At 37.5% G+C, this 22887-nt stretch overlaps 1 protein-coding gene across 20 annotated transcripts in view; it reads right to left on the bottom strand.

The window, feature by feature from the left end:
• Positions 1–22887, bottom strand: part of ptprdb (protein tyrosine phosphatase receptor type Db) — a 270931-nt gene that overhangs the window by 210880 nt on the left and 37164 nt on the right. For all 20 annotated transcript variants that reach the window (XM_047365128.1, XM_047365124.1, XM_047365113.1 and 17 more), the window contains exon 2: positions 1155–1180. The gene's annotated coding sequence lies outside the window, so the exon portion shown is untranslated. The remainder of the gene's footprint in view (positions 1–1154; positions 1181–22887) is intronic.

The following is a 22887-nucleotide window of genomic DNA, read 5'->3' on the forward strand; positions in this document are numbered from 1 at the left end:
ACCTTCTTGCTGGTCCTGGGTCCGATTCTTGTAGGCAACAGTGCTACCAACTGCGCCACCGTGCAGCCCCATAATTGACAGTCCAAAGACATGCCTGCTAGGTTAACTGGTCACTCTAAATTGCCCTTAGGTGTATGAATGAGTGTGTGCATGGTTGTTTGTGTGTTGCCCAGCAATGGACTGGCAACCTGTCCAGGCTGTACCCCGCCTCTCGCCCCTAGATTCCTGGAGATAGGCACCAGCTTACCCCGCATAATTTTTTACTAATCATTAATTATCGCTTTTGTTTTCCTAAACATGCTTTACAGGAATTAAGTTAAAATGAATGGCCATCTATCCTCTAAAATCCTTTGGTAGTAGAATTGAAGACTTTGAACCAGTAAGAAAAAAAGGACAACATGTACAGCCCCAGTTTGCCCAGGATCACACTGTTATGCTGCAGTCAGATATTACAAAGGAACCCTGTGTGCCCAAACACAAGGTCAGAGCCAGTTTATGGTGCTGTGGTGCATTTAATTTTCTTTTGAAACTGCTGTGAGTCTGCTGGTATTATTACAGAGCATCCCAGCCTGAAAGCAATAAGTGTAAGATTTAGTACAACTGAAAACTGCACTTTATAAACATAATCATTGACATTGCATTCTGAAAAGGTTCTGTGGCTCTTGTTTTTCCCTGGTGGACCTTATTATGAATAACTGATTGTGAGGGTTTTAAGACCCCAAGGAGAGAGACGTATGTGCTTTAATACAATACTCTCAAACATTGATCAGATCTACAGTACATAACAAAATCCTGATCTATCATGCTGATTTAAAACCATTAAATGAAATATGGTAATAAATACTGCAAACATGTTGCAAGTATCTCAGTAAAAAGTGTAACACTTTTGATTCAGTTCGGCACACGTCTGATGCAGTGGTAGAGCCCCACGCCACAAACTCTCTTTGTTAACTTAACACAGTGTTATTGTGTTTTAGGTTTGAGTGAGCAGAATAAGTTCTGAGGTACCAGATCCTCCACTGACACACACACACACACACACACACACACACACACACACACACACACTGTACTGTTGATTGCATGCAGTGCACTGTGGGTAAAATGTCAGGGTAGGAGGAACAGAAGGAAAACACGAAATATGGGAATCTTACCTTGAGAAGCACTTCAACACGTCCAACTGCAAAGAGAAGGAAAAACGGGGAAGACAGAAAAGGGTGGGAAGGGAAAAATATTGTAATTAGATCATCACGATGTTCACTACACAACTTATTCAGAGAAAAAGAACAATTGATAATCAATAGATACATTTGAAAAATGATATGGTTGCTATATTTTCCCAAATGTATTTCTTTTTTATTTCCTGTGGTGATGTTTTAGAAAGAATGTGCAAAGCCTAAGTAGATACCAGAGAAAGTACCAGGGACCACAGTTTTACCTTGCTATTTAAAACACTGAAATCTTCCCAGTCCTTTGGTTTGTGGCTGTAAAGTCACTTTCAGGACATACCAGAGAAAGTGTTTTCTCCAGCTGTACAGAGCAGTGGTGCACAGCTCTAACCCCTTCCCCACCTGTTTCTGTGCCATGTTGGTTACTACTTGCTTACAAAAATATAAGCAAAGCTGGCTTTTTGAAAACTCCTGGTGTGAAACAAAAGGAGCACTACCCACCACTATTATTAGAGTAACAATGTCTTGACCCTATTTGATGAAACTGCCCATTGCTTAAGCTGTCCCTGACTCATACATCTGACTAAAGCAGAATTCTTTTATTTTTTTCAATGGGGAATTGTCACACTTGCAGTTGAGCTTTTTCAACCAAAACAACCCATTTCCCCATAGGGCATATTCCTGAAACCCCCCATTGTGCTTTAAAGGCACGCCAAAGGCCCACCACTGATACAAAGCAATTCATAGCTGTAACTGCAGACTGTTGAACTCTAACTGAAGCACCACTCTTAACTTTATTAAGGTAGCCGGCTGGTTTGCTGCAGAAATGTGGTAAACTGGCAACACAACCACACAGCCAGCTGACTGAAGCCTTTATAATAAAACCTCAAAACACAGTTTAGACTAACCAAACACCAAGCCAAATGTCAATAACAGGAGAATCATCATGAAAAGCAATGTGTCACCATGGAAATCATGACATTTGATGTGTATGGCAGCAAAATGGGAACAACGTGGTTCATCAAGACAGACAACTTACTCTTTCATAGTAAGTTGAGTGCAGCAAAACCAGCAAAAAATATTGTTTTAACCACCATAATGATATGGCTGTCTTCAGTTCTTGCCATAGTTGCTAAGTTGAAACCAAATCCTTTGGTCCATTTGGATGAAGCTGTAAATAGTGTTGTGTTAAAAAGACCTCCTGTGCTTCAGCGTTTTGTGTAGCTCAGTTTAACAGCTACCAAAAGCCTTTCCAGTTCCATACAGCCATCTTGGTCCGGCGATTTCCTTAAGCACCAGAACCTCATGAACCAAACTCAGACTGGATCTGTGAGCTGAGTTCATCTTTTCAGGCTAATATTCAGAAAAAGGCAAACAAATCCAGGACTTGAAAAATGTAATTTACTAAATGAAGTTTTCTAACATCACATTTCTTTTTATGGTTTAGTCATCTTTAAAGAGGAAAATGTAATCAACGATTTGATGTCTGTGTCTCTGGATTCTGGTGCCAGCATCAGCTCTGTCTCCTGTGAAGATCATTCTTACGCCATATAGAATACAGTACAGCCAAGGAAACGTGAGTGCGTTTTAAAATATTATTGGCTGATCATAATGTCAGAATCACATTATACAGTGTTAATTAGTTCAAAGCTGATGGTATTCACAGAAGGAAGCAGAATACCCCTGGAGGAGATAAACTGCCCGGTGACTGCAGATGTAATTTCATAAAATTACAGCAACACAGCTCTCTGCCAAGATAGAACAATGCATCAAGCTCATGTTACGCCATTACATCACAGAGAAGCACCCCTCTGATTAGTAGAATTAATAACAAAAATATGTGCAAAAAATCTTTTTATTTGGATTTTTTTTTCTTAGCCAACTTTTCAATTCAGATCAATTCAGTTTTTATTTATATAGCACCATATCACAACACATGCCATTTCAAGGCACTTTACAGAGTCAGTTCAATCGAACCATATAGATTTCAAGTCAGGTTCATACATTCTAATTATTCCTAGCTATTAAACAGTGCAGTGAGTTTATTATTCAACTTGGTTAAAAGGTTTTCTATCTAAGGAAAACCATCAGATTGCATTGAGTCAGTGACTTGCAGCATTCCCTCATCCTGGATGAGCATGTAGAGATAGTGGACAATCGCTTGCATTAACTTTACAGCAATCCCTCACACTAAACATGCAACTTAAGGCCTCTGAATACCTTAAAGGGCCTTGATGGCCTTCAGCTGAAATAAACAGATTACAGCCAGAGACTCTGCTGTATGTAATTTAAGAACAGTATGAAACATTGTTCTCCTTTCCACCATCCTCTCCTTTCCATCATCCTCCTTAATATTTTTGTTAAAAAGTAGGGCTGGGCAATATGAAAATCGCATACGATTAGAAAATGTTGCTGCCAAAAGCAGCATAATGTGATCGCCTACAAGGCACACTCTATGATTGCAGTTCTATGCTTTCCTTCAACATTAAAAAAATTAGAGGAAATAGGAGGAAATACCATGGTAAACCTATATTTTTTCTATTGTTAGTTTAAAATATTTGATCCATCAAGCACAGCAGACAGTCCAAATACTGCAGTGATATTTAAAACACCAAAGTATTACATGCAGCTGAACTTTAGACTTTACAACTGCACAATGAAGGCTTTTTGACCATGTTGTGTCCACACTACATGTAGATGGAAACTGCAGGATCAGCCCTCTCCTCCAGCTGCTACTATTATATGATATTTTTGTCATATTGCCCAGCTGCATTTAACAGTATTTGTGTGAATACTGTTAAACCGTGATGTTGTTACTGAACATGATCATACCATTAGAATCTCATACTGGCTCATCTTCGCTGCACAGTAGAAGAAAATCCTATGAGAACAACAGTGTGGGGAAAAGCAAAAGAAGGTCTGCAGAGAAGAGTCTGGGAGGGTTGCTGTGTTTAAGCTGTGCCATCTCACCTTCCTCAAAGTGAAAATGAGAAAGTATTTTTGTCTCTTCTATGTAAAAAAAGTGTCTACAAGTTTGCGAGTGAGTCTGAGTGTGTTAAAACATGTGTTTATGTGTCTGCATATCACGAGAAAAGATGTGTGCGTGCTTGTGTGTCAGCATATCTAATTAGCTGAGACAAGCAGGTGTAAAACAGTAATTAATGGCACAACTGACTGACTTCATTATCTCTTAAACACACACACACACACACAGCACACACACTTACACAGAGAGAATTTAAGGAAACATTACAACATACCTCTGCTCACCACATGTGCAAGCATACGTGTGTGTTTGACAGTCAAATAGGAAAGCGTTGCAGATAAATGGACACGATCGCTGCGTAGGTCGCCGCTTGGCCACTCGAAAACGCTCATTTAGCTTTCAAATGGACTCATTACTAATGAATTGCAAGCTGCTTTAGAGCAGGCTGAGCACACAGTAATGGTTTGGCCATCTTCCACAATCCAGACCCAACACGCTTGTACGCGCGCGCATCAACAGAGATTGAGAGTGAGTGTCCAAAAGCCCCAATTACCTTCACTGTCCAATGTAAGAGAACAAGCTAGAAAGCTAATTACACATAACTCACATGCAAGATGGAAAACGATCAAGCCCCCACACTTTGAAGCAGGGTGATTTGTTGCCAGAAATAAAGCGTTCTCATGTTTTGTCTGCGATGGTTAATGTTTACATCAAGCTTGTTCTAGAAAATGTGCCTGTTATTGTATTATTACCATAAGTCATTATTACACCCCACTGAGCCCAATAAGCTTTATTAAATCATCAATAAGACTGTGTAATTTAATGATCCTGGTTTTAGCCAGATTGATTTACACTTCAGTGCTCTGCCAGGCCTGAACGAGATCAAATGAAACCCGATGCCTCCAAATGCAGCATGTTGTCATCCAGTAATTGGAATAAATATGCTTTTTTAACTATCATTCAAGCACATTCCCCTCATAGCAGTTTGCCAGGACGAAAATATCGCCGCCACTGCTCTTTCCTGTTGTGGCGGGTGACTGAGTGAGTGAGATGGCAGTGATCGCCCTAATGAATATGTCGACAGCCTGTTTCTTTCTCTCCCCATTAAACACTGCTGGATTAGATTTACTGTGCTTACTCTAACAACTTAAAGACTCCATCAGTATGCCACTTTCCACTCTCACAGACACACACACACCAACACACACACACAGATTGGCCTAGCTCAGGAGATCAATGGCCAATTGGTCAATGTCTCCTTTGAGATGGCTATCCATCAGCTCCTCACTAATGAAACAATCTGATCACCGTGTCTGCGTATGTGTGTGCCTATGCGTGTGTGTGCGTTTTATGGGAGTGCGCTACATGCGTGTTACATTGGTTTTAAAGCACATGGACATGGTTTCATGTTGTTTATTTGTAGGTTAATTACAGCTTACACCACGTTAAGCCATTTGCGCACTGTGCGCAAAACAAGTGCATTTTAACCATGTTCCTATAAAAGTTGTATGAGAGAATTATTTGCTATCAACATCACCGTTGCTGTTATCAATATATTTCTGAGCAATTTTACAGCAGATATCGAAGAGAAATTCTCTACTTTGTGGATCTGCGTGTGCTTATGTGTGGTAGACTTGCACTGTGAGAATTTCAGGTCAACGGGGTCCAGCCAGTGCTGGAGCCTGGAAAGAGTGTTGTGTTTCCTCATAATGCACTTAATTTGTACTTAGATATCAGATTTTCCAAGTTCCCGGTGTAATAAAAGAATGACCCTCTGAAGTCTTCAAGCAGCAATACAACATAGGGAAAATTGTAGGTATAAACTATTTATCTGCACTTTTGAACATTTGTATCTTATCAAGCTGGTGGAACAAATAATTATACTTATACAACCACAATTTGTGATCATGTTCTTTTACTGTTTGAATTTGTAACATAGGAAGAAATGTATTGTTAAGGATAAATCAAACACAGCATTGGCCCTCCATGTTTTTAAGACTTTACTTTGGATTTGATCTTTGTTAATGTTTTGACCTGAAAACTATTTGGTTATGATTTGGGAAATGTCACAGTTTGAGGGCAGACCTTAATAAAGAAAACAAATGTTTTTTGTTGTGTGTAAAGATAAATTCATACCTCCCTGTTTGTAATTTGGTCTTCTGCACCTGCCCATCAGGGTCCAACAGGACTATCTTTGACTGTTCCTGTGCAATCCAGATTTTTCTAATTACAGAGTCTTTCATGCTGATAACGACAATAACTTTCCCATTCAATGAGTGGTGCCAAACATACCCCAGAAAAACAAAACAGTGCGTCAGATCATGACCAGAAAGAGATAAAAATAAGTGACACTTGTTCTTATAAAATGTTGTGTGTAGAGATTTGTATCATTTATCTATCAGAGACAGCAAGGACATATAGACATCCAGGCTAATAAAATATTTTTAAGCTATATGGACAGAGCTATTTTATATACGTTAAGCCAAATCTAACAAAAGCAGAGCATGTCATTATGCATGAATTACCCACTGCAACCATTCAGGATATTGCACTCGGCCCTTGGCTGTTTCCAAAAATATGTTGAAAGTGGTTCTGAAAGCGGTTTATTAAATGATTTCTGTATACATCTAAATATAAAGCTGCACAAATGCAAACAACAGAAAGGCCCGTTTACTTCAGGAGCTCTCTCCAGGTTTCTGAATTTTGCATAGTGTAGTCTTTTTGTGAAATTCACTAATCTCCACAGTAGGAATTCTTTTTTTCTGGTAGTTTGCTGGGTAAAAGCACCTCCCAGCACACTATCACTGCTTCTCATAAAATGTATGTTGACAGAGAAGCTGAGGGGTTACATGATCTGATACTTTGTATGAAATCAATCACAGAGTGTCCATGTGTCAGATGCAAAGCTTTTGAACAAAAAACATTTTGCTATAACCCAATTTGGAAACAACTAAAGTTGAAAGCTGGAGGTTCTGAGCTCAATGCTATGAGTATGGTCATTGCATAAAGTAATATAATGTTGTTTTCCTCCCTGTGGACCTTTATACTGAGACCACTGCTTTTCCAGCTTTCTAAATAATAAAAAACTCATTGTTCATTTACGTTCTCCTCAGACTTAAATAATATAGTGGTCACTGCAGTTTGTTTTGTGACCTTTTCAGTAACTAAGTGGAGAGCTTCAGCTAATTTGTCTGGAAAACCAGCATTATTTTTCAAGTGGGATCATATGCATTTCATTGGATACTTTCTTAAATTAGGAAACACTTTCTGTTTTCCCTAACTCAGAAAACATTTGAAGGTCACTTTAGATTTCTGTGCATTTGTCGATTGTTATATGGTTCTTCAGTGAGTGAGTCATATCAAACCTTCTGTTGGTTGCAGCCGTGACAATGGTGATGGAAAGAAATACAAAATGTTTTCAGTGGGACATTAAAACTAGATGGCAGGGCAAAAGAACAGCTCTGGAAAGAGCTTTATTTACACTCAGTATTGGCATTAAGGCTTTAATGATCTATTTGAATCAATATTTGTTCAAGGTTGGCTGATAATACAACCTCAATAATAAAGGAAATACAGTCCATTTAGAAATTTAAATTAGTGGTTTCCTCTAATCCAAAAACAAAACAGTTCCTGCAGGCTCAGATGTGTGCCTAAATCCCCACTAATGTTTGGATAAATCACACTTAGCAAGTTGCAGTTAGCTCAACAGGGATTTTAGGCTTGAGAACATTACATCAGCTTTCCTGCATAGTGGTGGTAGCATCATGCTGAGGATCTTATTCGCTGTCAGTAATAGATCACACAAAGTGGGGGGTGGAAAATGATAAAAATGCCTCAGAAATGTTCACCTCAATTTATTAGGTCCATGATTGAAACACTGACAGAATCAGGTGTTCCAACAGGACAGTGATCCCAAACCCACTTTAAAGTTGACTTAAGGATAGATAAAGCAAGTTAAAATAAAAATTCTATAATTACTCTTTTCTCACAGATCCATGCCACAAAACCAGGCAATTTCAATTAGCTCATTCTTCATTTCCCCTCAAATCAGCATTGGGTTGGGCCTTAAATGGTTCTTGGACTGTTCCTAACCATTCTAACCAGTTTTGGGACTTGAAACTGGGAGTTCCAGAAGTAAAATGTTTCAAACACATCAAAAAAACGTTTTTAGATGGTTTGAACTTATGAAGTAACACCTCTCTACAACTTCAAGGCTTCACGTTTCTTGTATTAATTTTTGTACGGCTAATGGTGAGTTTCTCTACTATGATCTGCAAGATATTTTGGATTGCAACTTTACACTTTTAAAACAGTATTCACATTATAAAGTGCAATTTGTTTGAGACTGTTTTTTAAAATGTTCTGCTGTGTGCCATTCTTTTACTCACTACTCTCTGGAGTGTTACCATTGTTGTGACACCTGAACAATTCAAATAAACCTTGCAGTTCCTGAGATATATTCGATTCATTTTGGGTACGTCATTTTTCAGCAGAACTCTCAAATAGAGGGTTAGGGTTTAAGAGGTGTGTGGAGTGTGCTTTGACTCTCTTTGATTGCTGCTGTGCACCAAATTTCCACTTGTGGGACAATAAAGAACTGAACTGTTAAACCCTTTTTCGGTAGGTGTGTGTGTGTATACCTCTCCCATTTCCTAAACAAAGGCTACAGTCGCTGCTGGCATGCTGAATAAAACATGATATCAGGGGATTACCAGCTTAGGAAACAATGATTTTGTCAAACTCAAATAAGGACAGCAGTTATATCCAAGTATTTGAAAGTCAGCTGCAATAAGATGATGTTTGTTGTCAAATGAAGAGTTCTCTACTACAACACCCTGATTCTGCTTTTCTCTGGCTTTTGTCTCACTGTCAGTGCCCTGGTTCTCCCTCTCTCTCACACGCATACACACACTTAGAACGAAGAGCATATGCCTATTTCGCCCCTCTTTGAAAGGTTGCTTTGAAGCTATGGTATCCGTATTGATCGGTGCTCAGATGAGCTCGCTTCACCAGAGCCCTGCGATTATCTGTCGCTTTATTTCAAACAGAGCGCAGGAGAGGTAGGCTTACGCACCCATCACTCACTCACACTCTCATATTCAGTTATGCACTTATACATGAGCTGCACACACACACACACACACACATGCACGAAATTGAGGATAATGAGATGAGCTTACACACTGAATCCCAATACTTAAGGCAAGCTGCGCTTCAGAACTGACAAGTGAATGGCGAATTTTAAGAAAGGGAGAACACAGTGAGAAAAAGAGACTCTAAAGTCTAGTGATGAAACTTGGGAGAAAACATTTCCACCAACAGCTCAATAACGATTTGGAGAAAAAAGAAATTAAAGTTTTTCCACGTGAGTTTGTCAAAATGAAACTATTTTCTAAAAATCTTGTGTGTACAGGATTCCTGCAGGTGATGCTCAGAAAAAGCACTTGCTGTGATCTGATATATTACCTTATAAGAAATAGACTAAGGACCAAAAGGTGTTTGGATAGATGACTAAAGATTCTGAAAAAAATCTTCCTACATCTGTTGTCCCTGGAACGAGGATATGAAACTAAAATAAAGTACACAAATCTCTAAAATTAAACATAAATCATTTGCCTACACTTTTCACTTTCATTTCTTGGGCTCAACCCCCCCAAAAAATATCCTGTATAAATAGTTGATGATTGCACACTCTGCACTGATTCATTTAAAACTGTAGAAATTTCAAAAACTTACTCTTATATCTGTATATCTATATAACTCTTATATCTGTTTTAAAGAGACATAGTGCCAAAACACACTGCAATACAGCTGTGTTGGGGGTGGGATCACAAGCAGCACTTAAGATATTAAAAATTCCCTGAAATTTGAAGGAAACATATTGCTTATCTCAGAAATTCTTTGCTTAATTTTTAGAGACAGTTGTTTACTCTGGAGATACAAGATATAACTAAACCAGAAACTGTAACAAATCAACTAAACACTCCTTATCTGTGTCATCAGTAGACTTAGTCTAGGGATTTAAATTAATATCCATCTTAAACTGAACGTCAACAAGGCCATATAACAGAAGGCTAAAAAAGCCTCCAATATCTTATATAAAGGGACAAATGAGTTTAATAAGTAAAAAAGAAGGACAGCCAACATGGACTGTTTTGGCTTGCTGTAGCACAGATTACTCAAACAGGAAATTTCAGCTTCATGCCCATTGGAGTATGACAGACAGTGAGCCAGAGTGACATGAAATGTTAATGGTCTGCCCAGAGCAGCAAAACTTCATAAAAGTCCTGATTCAGAAACCACAATGGCTTTTAGGAAGAACCAATACTGCCATCACACAGAGCTGAAAATGCATAGTGATGCACATAAGTTCATACACACACACACACACACGACATACAACTTGTGTTTTGATGAAGAATTGAGGCCATGCTGCCTAAGTTGATATTGAGAGTAAACATTCCTCAAAGGTGTAGCTCACATGCGGCAGGATATGACTCCTGGAAGCAGTCCGTCACCAGGAAATACTGAAATATGCTAGAATCTTGTCTATTTTCTTTACCATAAGTGAGACACACAAGACGCTACCTGTGATAATAGATACAGAATCAATGCAAAAGTTTACAAGGGAGTTTTAAAAGCTGACATTTAGCATGGGTTCCAATAAACAATCTAAACCAGATTTCACACATAAATGTTTGATCTTTATCTGTAGTTTTAAGATATGTGTTGCATAGCATCCTGTTCAAGCAACATGCTTTTTAGATGAGGAGCCAAAAAAAACCAAACATACACAGAAAGAAATATTTGTATAAAAACCATGCTCACCCATAACTCTGTATAGTAAAATTTGACAACTAAGACCAGAATAAGAAATTTAAAATAAAAAACCATGTTAAAAAAAGAAAGTGTATTTAAACTGACATTAGATTCATAAAAATGTAAGTTAAGGCAAGGCAAGTTTCTTTGTACAGCACCTGTCATACACGAGGTAATACAAGCAGCTTTACAGAAAAATAAAGGAACAAAAGTAAATGAAAACACACTAAAGAATCAATGCAGTAAAGTAAGAATATGTGTAAACTCTAAAATTTTTATAAAAATAAAGGAATAATAAAATGTAAAATCTAAGCCAATGACTAGCTAAGACTTGATTAGAACAGATTGATAACATATTATTGTGGCCTTCGCCTGTAGTATACAAGCATGATTTCAGTCCTGATTTAAAGGACAAAATAATTTCTGCGCATTTTAAGTATTCGGGTAGTTCATTCTGGAGCACAGGACCTGAATGTTGTCTCCTCTTGTTTATTTTTGGTCCTGGGAAAACTGAAGGCAGGTTTGGTGATTTACATTTTTTACATTGTTGACCAGCAATTCTTAAATGTATTTTGGACCAGTACCAGACCATCAGCAAGACATTTTAGTTGATCTTTTTATAGACAAGGCGCTAGTCCAGTGATTTAAGGACAAGTTTGATATGTTTTCTTTTCCTGGTGTGGTCAGGGCTGACTGATTACCCTTGTTGTAATCTAACCTAATAAAACAAAAGCACGAACCAGTATTTTTATGTCTTGTTTTGACCAGAAATCCCGGCTGTTTTAGAATAATAGGCTGATTTATTTTATGGGATTGCCAAATTAGGGTCTGAGTCCATGATGACGCTCAGGTTTTGTGCATGCTCAGTAGCTTTTGGTTTTATTGTGTCAACAGCTGATCTCTAACCTTGTGCCCTCTCGACCAAACCAATTATGCCTAGTTTACATGGCAGGATTATGCCAATTTTTGACCCAATCATCCCCTTCCAACACGCCCCAATCATTGTGATGGCTTTACAATAATCTTATGAGATATTTCTGCTGTGTTTGGTGTGTTAAGAGTGATCTAGTCTATTCGGAGGGTGTCGGGACCGCTTCAAACTCAAATCGATGACATTCAACATGTTGCGTGTGGGTTGTTCTCTGAGGACAAAAAAATCATTGCAGCCAGTTGAACGTGACGTGTAGCCAATAAGAAAGTGAGGTGACGGAAACACGGAGGGGAATTACTCTGAACTCACACTTGATCTCTAGAGGGTTTGCAAACTTTCCCATCTTACATTTGAATGTTTATGAGTGAAATTTGTTTGTGTCTGGTGAGTTTTGCTTGCCCTGTGGCTGTACACCACACACTGTAGGACCAAACCTGTTATATCTACAATTTTGTTTTGCCATGGGTGGGGGTCTCTCAGTTTTTAAAAATCAATCGACAATATAAAAATCTTGCCATGTGAACCAAGCATTACTTGTATTTTCTGCATTAAGCTCAGAGAAAATGATGATCCATCTACTCATCAATATTTTTATTACCTTCTTTGCGATTGTAAGGGAAATCGGTCATGTGGTGATACAGAGAGATATAATTGTGTGTCATCAGCATATGGTATGAAATGTTCTAAAACTCTAAAAATGTAACCCTGAGGAAACCCACATATGATGTTTTTTAGTTGCCAAGTGACACAAAGTATTTCAACACAATAGCTAAAAGATTCAAAATGGGGAAAGATTTTAGATAATAATTTCTCATAAATATACTGTGCCTTGCAAATGTAATAATTCCCTATCAACTCTTTAATATTTGGTCACCAATGAGAAACCTGAACGCGCTTCATTGGAATTTTGTGTGGTAGACTAGCATAAAGTAGCACATAAAAGTAGAACGAAAATTCATAGAACTGCTGTATTTATACTGAGATTCACACAGAGGAAATTAGGAGATTTCTGAACAAAATTTGTTACACTAGATTTTATTTAACAGTATCAAAGTTAAGGGTGTGAATGGATATGCAAGCCCCACTTTTCAGATTTTCATTTATAACCACACAGGTTTCCTTTCACTTCTCAGTTATATGCAGTTTTTTGTTTGTTTATAACATAAAATCCATTGAGGTTTGGAGTTATTTTGTGTCAACATGTAAAAACTATCCCTAATAATAATACTTTTGCAAGGCGTTGTAATTTACAAACACCAATCAGATCTTCCCCAATCAAGAACAAGATGATTGCACCTCATAGTCAATTCTCGTAATTAAATTGTTTCATAACATGCACAAGAAATTAAAAATCCTAGCAGTGCATATTTCACATACAACTTTGACTTGACTTTAAAACACACAAAAGCTTACCCCAAAACACCCCCATAAACCTTGGATCCTCAGAAAAGTCCCTGAGCCTCCTGTCACCCTAACTGCTCCATGAGGCTCTTCATAGACATGTCGCTATACTTAAAGGACTCTGAGGAACTTTAAAGAGATTGGAGATCAAGCTGAGTGTTCCAGGCAAAAGGTGAAATGAGATGTTGCAATAATGGAACATGTGGGGTGAATTAATGTATTTTTAGACAGGTCTAAAATGGGTCTGCTAGACCATAAAGTTGAACTAAGTTGCAAATAATTGAAATAATAATAATAATAATTCTTTTAACAAAAGGTTTTTCGATATATTATGTAAGATTCAGCTTCTAGCACAAACATTTAAACCTAAAATTTGCTGATGTGCGGAAAAATATATATCTCAAAAATTGTTGTTTTTGGTCTCCAAATACATCAGTCAAAATATCAAGAAAATAATCGTAGACCTTCACAAGTCTGGTTCACCCGATTATTCACAAGAATAAACATCATCAGGATGCCCAGCTTTGTTCTTTTCAGGAAGGAGATGGGCTCTGTGTCCCAGAAATGAACATGTTTTGGTGTGAAATGTTTGTATCAAAAGCAAAACATCTTGTGAAGATGCAGCCTGAAGCTGTTTGGAGAGTGTTATAATCCACAGTGAAATGATTCCTGTACAGCCATTAACTGAAAGACCACTCAGAGAGGAAGAAGGCATTGATCCAAAAGCAACATAAAAGTCAGATAACAGCATATGAACTCAGGCACAAATGGAAGACCTTAATTTTTGCTGACATGTCCTGTGGTTTGATGTAACTAAAACTGAAGTGTTGAGCCTTAAAGATCACTGTTACAATTGAAGAAAAAATGGGCAAGACTGCAAGCCTGAGAACAACATCCCAACTGTGAAGTACCGGGGTGGAATCCTCATGCTGTGGGGGGTGTTTTGCTGCCGGAGGAACTGTCATTTTACACAAAAAAGATGGTATAATGAAAAGAAAAGAACATTTTGTTGAAATATTAAAGCAACATCTCAAGACGTCAACCAGGAACCTTTTGCTCGGGCATAAATGTGTCTTCTAAATGGATAAACACCCTAAACACATGAATAAATTAGTGACAAATGGCTTAAGGAAAATGTTTGATTTTCAAGAGGACATCACAAAGACCTGATCTCAGTCCCATTAAAACTTTTTGGGCAGAGCTAAAAAGATGTGTGTGTGCGCAAGACAACCTACAAATCTGACTGAGTTACAGCAGTTCTGTCAGGAGGAATGGAAAATTACAACAAACTATTGGGAGCAAGCTGTGGAAGTGAACCTAAAATGTTTGACCCAGGTCATACAGTTTAAAAGGCAATTCTACCAAATACTATGCAAATTTAAGAAAACATCTGACATAGTTGTAGAAATTCTAAAAAACATTTCCGCTTTCTCATTATTTTGTCATTTAGCAAATTGAAATAATTTTGGTAATCTTACATGACATATAACAGTTCTAGTTTAGCCTGGTTTAATGTCAGATTGTGAGAGAAAACGGTCAATTGTTTCTTTACACACTGTATGTAGATATCTGGTTTTAAATTGTAAATATCTCAGATGCATGTTTGTCACAAGATATTTCAATGAGCACACTTGCTAGATTTTGTTTCATTTTTTAAGAACGAAATAAAATTGGAAATATATAGGTGGTTTATTCTTCTACAATAAAATTGTCTGTCTGGTTATATAGAGACTACTGTGCATGTCTTTGTTTTTAGAGTGTGTGTGTATGCATTTATGTGTCTGTGTTTGTGCAGAGGCGGTTTAGGGAGGCTGAGAGAGGGACGTCTGGTTGAGTACGTTTATTCGCTGAGGTTGGAGGTTTATGTGCATAAGTGTGCCTGTGAGGACCTGAAAGAAATGAAAATGCGAGCATGTATGAGTAACAATGAGACGGGAGAGGCCGAACGTTCAGGCGTGTGTGTGGTACCTTTGTGCATTTTCACACTCGTTAGTTTGGTCTCCAACCTTTGCAATCAGCGGTAATCCTGACTCAGCATCAATAATGACCCCATTAGTCACAAACCCCTACTGATACACACACACACTTATACACTCATGTTGCCAGATGGACACTTCCTCTAATTAGTGCGTATGTACATGTGCTTGCACCTATGTGGTACTTTACATTAAAACTGCATGCCAAAATGTCACATATGGACACTCAGTGCAACTCACTTATGACAATTATTGCAAGCAACTTAAGTCTTGTTCAAAGCACGTCTAAAGCTCTTGGGATATTTAAATAAGGGTTGTCATCGCTGCAAAGCTGTCTGTCGAATCTGAATTATTAAAACATTTCATTGAGCAACTCAGTTTGTTCAAATACTCCCAAAAGGAATATAATATACCAATTTAAATAATTGAGGGGTAAATCAATAGCAAAACGATAAAAATCATTTGACTTACTTTCAGGTTGAAGCAGATGTAACAGAAAGCTAAGTGAGGTTAAATATTCCATTGATCATCATCAATACAACTCATTTCAATGCAGTTTATTTATATAGTGCCAATTCATAACAAATGCCTTCTCAAGGCACTTTACAAGACAGACAGGTCAGATTTATACAGAAATATAGAATCAAATCAATTCAATCATATTAACAGATTTAAACCCAGTTAATTTCAGTATGTAGTCCAACTTTTCTTTACTTTCCTCTATTATGCCATTGCAATGTATTTTTTATGTTTTCTTTTCTTATGTTTTCATCATGTAAAGCACTTTAAATTGTATTGTTGCTGAAATGTGCTACAAAAATAAATCTGCCTTGTCCAATTTGGTCCTAGTTATAACACAATGCAGACAAATTCAGTTTATAATGCCATGTTGTAAAGAGTTTTCTGTGTTAAAAACCCAGCCAGTTGAATGGAGTATTTGACTTTGCAGCAATTCCTCGTCTTGAGCAAGCAGGTGAAAGTGGAAAGGAATGACTCAATGCAATAATACACAGAAGCGTTGCAATGGTGTTCTAAAAAGAATAGAACGCAATTTTGCAGCTAACAGTTCAAAGTGCACGGCCCATAGACAACCTTTTAGGTTGAAACAAATTGGTGTTAAATATATTTATACACATCTTAATATTGAATGGAAAAGCCCTTAGTAGCATTACAACAATAGTACCGTTTTCATAATTGCTAACAACGTTTTTGCCTGTCTCCACTGGTACTGTAGATGAATCATCTTTTGCAAAGGGCACTGAGTCTTTAAGGTTGGATAAACTCTTCATCATCACCTTAATCTAAACCCCTTCCCTGAATTCTTAATCAGATTTTGGTCGGGAATCTGAGTGGGCCCGTCCAACAGTTTAATATTACTTTCAGTCAGAAAAATTTTAATGAAAGAATATTCTTTTAAATCTAGCATGGTTATAAATAATTTTAGGCTTAACTGTATTCCAAAGTTTATAAAGTTCGCTTCAGCCATACTGGTATGGTTTAAAGTCGCTGTTAATCTTTAAATATGCCAGAGAAAGTGCTGGAGTAACCAGAGAACTATCAGAGTAAGACACTGCTGCCCCTCTCCCACTTGTTTCTGAGCTACTGGTCAACCAGCTGAAATAATCTTTGTCATGAAAAAACAGAAATTTATAAGGTGGAAACTAAAAAAGCGCAATCCAAACCTTTTGTTAAGGTACAGTCTTTTACAACTACAGAGCTACGACCAACATGTTTGTTAAGCAGATGAGTGCAGTCTCTACCCAAGCAGATGGCCTGATGAAAAAACCAGCTAATATCAGCTTGTTACACTCCAAGTCAGTGCAAAGGAATATAACAATTTCAGTGTTTTAACGAGGAACTGACAATGCCAATATAAATGAAAGGTAGGTGATGAAATTCAATAAGACAGACAATACATGTGTCTTTTTAGGAAGTCCCAGTAGAAAGTTTTGTTAAAGCATTTTTTCAAGATGGTGAAGAGAACATATTTGCACTCTTAAATCGTACTTAAAAGGGGTTTTGTACATCAATATATTGCTAGTTAAGAAAGCATAATTTCTTTCTTCTTTATTTGTACTTAACAGTGTTTATGGGAACTTTGTGTTTAGTGTATTCCAAATTTTAAAAATCACTGCAATTAGTTTCTATAATGTTTTATAATTGTTTGACATCGGAAAAAAATAGTCATTATTCGCGCAGTTCTACCCCCAGTTTTACTCAAAATTTGGCAGCAGTAGAAATGGCTCATTGTGTGCAGGCAATTAGATTTATATGAAGAAACTGTTTTTTTTTTTTTTTTGGTATTTTCACTGTAAGAATCTCATACTGGCCTGTGTCTGATAGAGAGTTAAATTTTTTTGTTAAATGTTGGTCATGTAGCGTCAAGAGAAATGGTTGTTGCAGTAATTTGATTTAGCTTTAGTCCACCCTGAAGTCTGGTTACAGAGGCCTTGGAGTATTTATTTTATTATCTTTTATATATTTTTCAAATAGAAAATGCATTCAGTAAGATTTAGCAAAGATAATCCTTCAAATCGATCTTTCATTCAATTCTAATTTAAAGTTAAACCTTTTTTAAATAATCATGAATATAAATGATTGTCCTTTTCCATATAGCAGCCCTCTTAAAGTTCACCTCTCATTAAACATGCACAAATTTGCCCTTTGCTTTCATCATATCTTTCAATGAATATTTTCATAACATTCATTCATTGAAGCAAGTTCTCATTTGACTTTCATACTGAGGAAAGACCTCTACAGAAACATAAAGAAAAAATCCCCTCAACACTATACCAACAAGGACATACAGAATCACATTTAAATATAGTCACAATTAAATTCAAGGCTTTACTTCATGTTGTCCTTGTTTGAGCTTCTAGCGTTTGGATATAACATTTGAAAGTATGGCATGGAATGCTGGTTTATCTACTTTGACAGAGGTGCAGTTTTAAAGCCTCCAACATTAATAACTGAAAGAGTTTTGTTGTTTCATTTGCAAGCACACATTCACACAAAACATGAGGCCTGAAAGGGGTGTACCTCACTTCACATACAAAAAAACCTCAAGACATATAAAAGAAAACAATTAAGAGGAAGATAATTAGCCACTTTATTTTCAAATCTGAAGTGTAATTTCTAGTTGTGCCTGTGTTTCGCATCTATTTTTATGAACACTTTCAAACAAAAATGTCAAATTATGTATTTTAAATACTTTGTAGGGGTCCAAAGATAAATTCAGCTTACAGGACACAATGACACATTAGGTTCAAGAGAACAAAAAGGGTTTTTTGCAATATTTTCTGATTTTTTTCACAATGAATCCCCATTTTTTTCAAAAAGATATATCTTTAGCAGCATCAGTCTTTGTTGGACCAGGTCATCTATTAAGGTTTTTATGCTTGTCTTACTCTAAGTTGGTCAGATAGAAAAATGGGAAGGAGATGCCAACTTTGGCAATCTTAGTGGCTAACAGTTAGCTAGTCGCCGTATTCTCGCTGTGCTTACAAACTATTTGTACCATGTTCCACAAGATCCCGTTTTACCTCTAGTGCTTTCATTTTCATGTTCACCTTTCCTGAATATGTTTGTACATAGCTGGTATGAAGCTACAGTTTGCCACATTTGACATTTACAGTTTCTGAAAATAAATATAACCGTTAAGGCCAATACATCTGCCTATAACACTGTATTGTTGTAGGTTAGGAATTGCTTAGGCTTAATTCAACATATAAATATTTAACAATTCTCTTTTAACATTTTTACCTTTAATTCAATATACAAAAACTGTTTGGAGATTCTTTAAATTATTTAGAAAAATTAAAAAGTTTAATCACTAAATTAGATATTTAAATATGCACTTATGTTCAAAGAAAAATATTTAGAAGAGAGTTACACATGTTAATGTTTAATCTATGATCGATTTAAATTGCTTTTATTCTGTATTTGTAATCCCTGTGGTCATATCATCCTCTACTTCACCATGAAGTCATCTCCATAAGGTTTGGACACTTCTTCTCCTCGCTCTGTGTCAGAGGATTGTTTAAACATATTAGAAAATCATGAATTAAGTCTACATTTAAAACATGTTGCAGGCTATAACTTTTAAAATAATGAGCGATGCACAGAAGAGCGAGAGTATTGAATTTCTGACCGAACAGAACAGGAAGTACTTTTATTTTAATCACAGGGGAATTGTTTATTTAATGATGCAGCTAGCTTTATAGCCAAAGCATAAGATGGGAGTGGTAAGACAACTGCATATTTGGTGTCATTAAACATAGAATTCAGTTGGGAAGAAATCAATGTGTACATTATTATGAAACAATGGTCTACATGAAAATGTTTAAAACCATTAAAAGCTCACAGTCCAGAAATATCATTAGCTAATGAAACGAAAAGAGAGTATACATAAGTAGCGCATCGTCCATCAAACGTTTGCACACCAGCTTGCCTTAACTTCCAATTACAGGAAAAAATGATTTTTACTGAGACTTAAGTCTTAAACTGCAGGTCTAAGTCAAGTCTGAACTCTAAAGTCTTGCAAAGAGAGTGCAACTCGAGTCCAATTCTGGAACTTGAGGCACCACCTCAAGCTATCCCTGCTTTTTTATGCTCGTGTCACTTTATGTGCTACCTTTTTAAGATTCTGTGGAGGAAATTACACAGTTTGGTTTTGCAGGATCGTTAACATGCTACCACTTTTTCATCCTCAAGCCCCTGATACACCATTTCTGACTAATAGTTACTCCAGCATTCTCACATTTGGAACTTCTGCTACTGAAAATGAAAAAAACATTAATCATCTGCTAAAATCTGCAGTGCAAACTACATTTATTGAAAACCATGCACATATAAAACAAAATACTTTTAGTCTTGCAGGAGTTTAAAGTGACCTCAAAATGTGAACTGCATGTAAAGCCAAAAGACTCATAGGACTCCAGTTGATAAAAGACATCCAGAGAATGCACCTGTGTTGGCTCACTTTGGGCCCCTTAAGAAAAACATTAATCTCTCCCTGTCCTTCAGTATGTATTTAAGAGACTGGAAAGTCCTAAAGGATGACAGAAGGAGAGCGGCTTCTGTGCCCCGGGAAGAGAGAGGAATCTGGGAACCATAAAGCCGAGATTATGCTGCAGCATCGGTCCTGGCATGAGGAAGCTGTGACGTCAACATAGTGGAGCTGCCATTTATGACGGCACAGTCTGCATTTTATTTACTGCTACACAGCAGTAATGCCACCAGAAAATGAGCTCTACTAAAGTTCCGCCATTGCCTTGCAAAGGTATTCTTGGACTTACATTTTGAAACACGACAGCCACAAACCACAATGTAATTAATTCGAATTTTATGTGATAGACTAACACAAAGTAGAGCAGAATTGTGAAGTGCAATGCAAAGCATGCATAGTTTTCAATGCATTTTACAAATATGTAAAGTGTGACATCCAATATTGTGGAAAAATACATTTTACTGTAATTACGTCTTTTACTGTTTGTCTTTACCGGCTTTGTACTTCTAGAGACTGAATGTTTACTCTTACTGTAAGCTTGATAAAGAGCATCTGTACACAGCATTTTGTTATCAAGTCTTACCACAGATATGCAATGGGATTTAGGCCTGGTCTTTGACTAGACCATTTTAACATATTCAGTTTAGTTCAATTCAATTCAGTTTATTTTTATAATAAAAAATTTAAGAAATTTAAAACTTGTCGACTCAAGTCAATTCAATTGAATCATACAGATTCAAAGTCAAGAACACACATTCCAACTGATCCTAGTAACCAAACAATGCACCAAATTCGGTTTATCAATTCAATTAGTTAAAAGGTTTCCCATCTAAGGAAAACCAGCAGATTGCATAGCGTACGTGACTTGCATCATTCACTCCTCCTGGATGAGTGTGTAGCGACAGTGGGCAGTTGCTTGCATTGTGTTGTTGACATTGCAGCAATCTATGATACTGAGCATGTAAGTATGTAGCAACAGTGGAAAGGAAAACTCCCCTTTAAAAGGAAGAAACCTCCAGTGCAACCAGGCTCAGTGCAACGGCCATCTGCCATGACCAACTGGTGGTTTTAGAGAACAGAGCAAGCACACAAAAAAGAACACAGAAGCACTGATCCAGGAGTACTTTCTATGTGAAAGAGAAGTAAAAAATTAAAGGCAGCAGTAGCTCCTTTAGTGGCTTCATCTCGGAGAGAAACATTTCTAAGCAAATAAGCTCAGGAGTCAGTTTTCAGGTCTAGAGTATGAAAGAGAGCACATACAGTTAATCACAGTAAAAGCTCAGCCAACAGCTATGTCTAAGAGAGAAACAGGGTTAAACACTGAAAGACAGGGCCAAGTAGAAGAAGAAAATGAAATTGTTAGCAGCAGCAGCTCAGTCGATTTAATAATCCACAAGTTTCTTAAAATCTGCATCCAAAGGGCTTTTCATAAATGAGATTCCAAAGGAAAGTGGCTTGTTGGCATCCTTTCACAGATCTGACATGTAAATATTTGAAAGCAGTCTTCGACATGCTGTAGGATGAGCATTAATATATGACAAGTTCCCAGCAAAAAGTCTGATGTACAAGATCAAAGTGAGAAGCAGCACTGCTGATTCTGTATAGGTCAATGGTCATATGTCAAAGGTAAAGATTCTGTCAGCAAGACTTGACGCCCCAGAGAGACTTCACCTCTGCCGGACCCTAGCTGCACGTACTTTAGTCGTTTTTGTGTGCGTAGGCATACAGACATAAAGAAAGACATGAACTTTTGCATAATTTTTTTAAACAAAGGCCTGTTTGTAAGTGTGTAGAAGGGTGACAGGGTGTCTATGTGACCCTGTGCCCTAAATCCTGACAGGATGAGCCAGCGGGCTAAGAAAGGAGTTCTGGACCCTGGAGTGTCAATCACATTTTCAGATTGACAGACGAGTTAGCTGGTGCTGCTCTCACATTCACCCACACACTATCCCTCTCAGGACTGTGTTCTGTCACTCTCTCAAGCTGACTGTCTTTCACTCTCCCTTCCTGTCTCTGTCTTCTTCACTGCTTCCTCTTTGTCTCTGCACTCGGTCAATCCATTGCTCTGTTTTCGCTGATTTCTTCTGCGAGTCTGTGTTCCTACAGTCACATCCTTTTTTGGGTTTGTCAACCCCCCACCCTTAACCCCCCACCCTTGCCCACCACATTCAGTGACTCTCTCTGTCTTAAAGCTTCTCTCTGCTGCTTTTCTTCTGACAGATGGGTGCCTAAATCCACTACTGTTTCGGTTTCGCTCTACTTTTTTGCTTCTTTGCTTTCTTCGGAGCGTGGTGGTGGCGGCCGTTGGTGCGTGCACACATTCACCACATGTGTCAGCCAACATCTGTCGGTGTAGTGACTTTATGGCTGCTTGTAGGGCTGATTATATTTACATGGGAAACACATGCATACCATTTTTTTATCAAATGGGGACTTGTATGTCTAAAGCTATTATATTAAATCAATGTGATTTGCTCATTTTGGACAACACCGAAAACATTTTAATCCAACTATTCAAATGCCACATTGGAAAATCAGCTATACCACCACAGTTCTGGTGTTACTGAGGAAAACTGAGAAAAGTCACAAATCACTCT

The sequence above is a fragment of the Girardinichthys multiradiatus genome, chromosome 5, assembly GCF_021462225.1.
Source record: "Girardinichthys multiradiatus isolate DD_20200921_A chromosome 5, DD_fGirMul_XY1, whole genome shotgun sequence".
In the NCBI taxonomy this organism is placed as follows: domain Eukaryota; kingdom Metazoa; phylum Chordata; class Actinopteri; order Cyprinodontiformes; family Goodeidae; genus Girardinichthys; species Girardinichthys multiradiatus.